Here is a 4,129-nt window from a genome sequence, read left to right as displayed (position 1 = left end):
AGCATTTTCCTGTCCCCGGATCCCAGCTCAGCCTCCCCACGGGGCTCCGGACACCCTAAAATGGGGAGGAAAAGACAGAAAAAGTGGATTTTCCTCCAGCAGGGAGTCGCCCCTGCAGCCAGAACCCCCTCCCTGCACTCCCTGGCCCCAAAACACCCCAAAAAACCCCAAAAGAGCCCAAAATCGAGGTGGTTTTGTTCTTTCTCAATAAACCCGCCAGCACCGCCACGGCCTCTGTTTCTTGCACGAAATACTCTCAAAAAAATAACATTTATTTGCTTTATTTTTGCCCTAAAGTGGATTTTATTTTATTTTATTTTATTTTATTTTATTTTATTCTTTATTTTATTTTATTTTATTCTTAATTTCTTTTATTTTAATTTTATTTTAATTTTTAAATTTTATTTTATTTTACTGCAAACCTCACAGTCCCAAGAGCCGGCTTGTGACTGACATTATTCCTTTAATGCTCCAATAATTAATTTTTTTCCCTGCCTTTAAAACACAGGTGCACAGCGGGGCTGAATCCTGCTCTTTGGTGGAGTTTTTGATGGTTCTTCTGGGGGTTTTTTTGGGTAGAAATCTATTTTTTGATGGAATTGGTTGGTGGGGTTTTGTTGGGGGGTGATGGAGCTGAATGTGAGATATTCCATATTTAATTTGGGGCGCACCCTAAGGTGCTGCTTCTTCTCCTGGCCACTGCTCCAAGACAATTTCAGGCTATTTAGGTTAAATAAATAAATAAATAAATATATCCCTGGTCTTGAGGCGATCGGCTCCTCTGGGGCCTGAGCTGCCCCTAATCCGGGGCAATAACCGGGCCGTGGCCGGAGGGGATTGACCTGTTAATCGACGTTAAAGGGCTGGGAACGTGCGTCAGAGCCGGCTCAGCCGCCTCTGAGGGGATTCGGGACAATGGCGGCCCCTCAGCGCCTCAGGGCAGCGCCGCAGGGGCCGCGCAGCTTCGTGAGGGCTCGAACCCGCCATGAGGGCTCCGGGCGGCTGAGGGGGAGGCGGGCCCAACTGCGCTCCCAGCCAATAGAAACGCGGGATTGGCAGAGTGACATCCGTTCAGCCAATCAGCGGTGGAGAACGGAGGGCGCGAACTCGCTCCCCGGGGATGGCTGAAGTGGGAGGCGGTACAAAGGATGGTTGCAGCCAATAGAAACGCGATATTGCGAGAATGACAGTGGATGTAGCCAATCAGCGATGGGGAAACGGAGACCACGAAACCCCCGAGGGAGATACAGATTGCGGAAGAAGGAGGCGGTGCAAAGAGCGCTCTCAGCCAGTAAAAATAAGAGCTTATCAGAGTGACAGATAGAATAGCCAATCAGCGATGGAAAACGGAGATGAAGCGTCTCCCCCGAGGGCTCCGTGCCTCGCCGGTGGAAGGCGGGGCGAAGCGCTAGGCGAGCCACTAGAAATGCGAGATTGACAGAGTGACGTCCCGCTCAGCCAATCAGCTGTAGAACACGGAGAATGCCCTCCGGCTTCCTTTGGCCGCCTTTCTCCCGCGCCTGCGCCATGAAGCGCGGGCGCCCACGCATAAAATGGAGCGCGACGGGCTCCGGTACAACCCCCGCACTCCCGGTGCGACCCCCACAACCTCTCCCCCTCCTCCTCTCCTTACCTCTCCCCTCCACAGCCTCGGGGCGGCGGCGGCGGCAAGCAAAAAGAAACACGAGGTCCCACCGAGATTTGAACTCGGATCGCTGGATTCAAAGTCCAGAGTGCTAACCATTACACCATGGGACCGCTGGGTGTACCGGGAAGGTGCCGAGCGCCCTCCCTATTCTCCACCCGCGGGAAAATAATCCCGAGCTCCAGTGCCGGGAATTCCGGGAATTCCGGGAATTTTGGGAATTCCGAAACATTCCCGCCTCTCAAAACCTCCTGGAATCCCTGCACCGCCGCCCTTCCACCCCGTTAAACCAACCCCCACCTCCGCCGCTCTGATTTCCACCTTTATATTTGTATTTTTTACTCATTTTCGGATTTTTTTTTACTCATTTCTGCCCTTTATTTCTTTGGGGTTTTCCCCTTATCTTTCACTCTTTCTTTCTCTGTTTCCCACTTTATTTATTTTCATGTTTTTCCTCCATTCCCCCTTTCTTTATTCCCCTTTTATTTCTCCTTTTCCCATTTTATTTCCCCTTATTTCTCCTTTATTTCCCTTTCCCCCTCCCCATTTCCTTTCATTTCTTTAATTTCCTCTTTCTCCTTTCACTTTTCCCCATTTATTTTCCCTCTTTTTATTCCTTTTCCTATTTATCCTCTATTCCCTTTTCTTCCTTCCCCCTTTTTTTTCCCTATTTCCCATTTTTCAGATTTTTTCCCTCTATTTCTCCTCCATTTCTCCCTCTAATTTCCCCCTTTTTATCCCTTTTATTACCCCCATTATTTCTCTATTTTTCCTCTTTATTCCCCCTCCGTTCCTTTTTTGCAATTTCTCCCTTTAATTTTCCCATTTTCCCCCATTTTCTTCCAATTTCCCCCCTTTAAATTTCAATTTTCCCCTTCATTTCTAATTCCTCGATTTTCCCCTTTTTCCCCCTCCCCAATCCCACAAATCCACACCAACACTTGAATTTTAATTTTTTTTTTTGCTTCTTTCTCTGGTTTTGCTCTTTTATTTTTCACAGCGAAACAGCGGAAATAAAGCGATTTGTGGCCCAAAAAAAATAAAATTAATTAAAATAAAACCCTCCTCCCTGGCAAAGGACTGGAGCCCACATCCACCCCAAATCCCGTGGATCAGGAGAGGTAAGAGGGGCAAAAAAAAAAGGTGAAAACAACTCCAAAAAGAGGCAAAACATCTCAAAATTTACAATTTTTTACCTAAAGAGGCTGAAATTTCCTGGGAAAAGCAGCACCTTTGGATGCTCCCAAAATTCAGCTCCATCACCCCCCCAAAAAAAACCCCAAACTATTGGAAAAATAGGAAAAAAAAAAGCAAATTACTGGCTGTGAGGGAAGGAGGAAAAATCCGAGGAAAACACACCAAAAAAAGAGGAAAATTGAGTAATAAAAATAAAAATAAAAATTAAAAATAAAAATAAAAAATAAAAATAAAATCAGTCCCAGCCCAAACTGGGGCTGGTGAGGTCTGGAGCTTCCAAGGACTCAAAAATCACTTTCCTTGAGGGAAAGCAATCCCATAAATCCTATTTATTTATTTTTTTTAAATCCTATTTTTATTTTAAATCCTATTTTTTATTTTTTTAATCCTATTTTTTTTTTTAAAAAAAAGAACGTGTTCTTTGGAAAAAGTGTAAATTTTATTTTTTTTTCTATTTTAATTTTCTTTGCTTTTTTTTTTTAATTTTTTTTTTTTTTTTGCTTTTTAAATTTAAAATTTTTTTCATCTTTTTTTAAAAATTTTTGTTTTCAATATTTAATTTTCCTTTTCTCCCTAAAACTACACCCGGGGAGTCGCCCCTGCCCAGAGTCACCCATGGCTAAGAGGTAGATAAAAAATCGGGATTGGATGGGGGGAGGATCCCTGGGATCCTTCCTGGATCATTCCCAGGGTCATTCCTGGATCATTCCCAGGGTCATTTTTAGGATCATTCCTGGATCATTCCCAGGATCATTCCTGGATCATTCCCAGGGTCATTTTCAGGATCGTTTTTAGGATTTTTCCTGGGATTGTTCCTGGATCATTCCTGGGATCGTTCTTGGATCATTCCCAGGGTAATTTTCAGGATCATTCCTGGGATCATTTTCAGGATCTTTCCTGGGATCATTTTCTGGATTGTTCCTGGATCATTCCAGGGATCATTCCCAGGGTTGTTCCAGGATCGTTCCTGGGATCATTTTCTGGATAATTCCTGGGATCTTCCCTGGGATAATTCCTGGGATGGTTCCCTGGAATTGTTTCCAGAATAATTCCTGGGATCACTTTCAGGATCATTCCCAGGATCGTTCCTGGATCATTCCCAGGGTCATTTTCAGGATCATTTTTTGGATTTTTCCTGGGATTGTTCCTGGATCATTCCTGGGATCGTTCCTGGATCATTCCCAGGATCATTTTCAGGATCATTCCTGGGATCATTTTCAGGATCTTTCCTGGGATCATTTTAGGATCATTCCTGGATCGTCCCTGGATCATTCCTGGGATCATTTT

The 4,129-nt window shown here is 44.6% G+C and overlaps 1 non-coding gene across 1 annotated transcript; it reads right to left on the bottom strand.

Moving 5' to 3' along the window:
* Positions 1-1,686: 1,686 nt before the first annotated feature.
* On the bottom strand, positions 1,687-1,758 carry TRNAQ-UUG (transfer RNA glutamine (anticodon UUG)). The gene has a single exon. It is a non-coding gene; the product is annotated as a tRNA-Gln (tRNA).
* Between the last annotated feature and the right edge of the window lie 2,371 nt (positions 1,759-4,129).

Source organism: Serinus canaria, chromosome 27 (assembly GCF_022539315.1).
Source record: "Serinus canaria isolate serCan28SL12 chromosome 27, serCan2020, whole genome shotgun sequence".
In the NCBI taxonomy this organism is placed as follows: domain Eukaryota; kingdom Metazoa; phylum Chordata; class Aves; order Passeriformes; family Fringillidae; genus Serinus; species Serinus canaria.
Note: the sequence above shows the minus strand (reverse complement) of the source record. Positions and strands in the feature narration are given on the sequence as shown.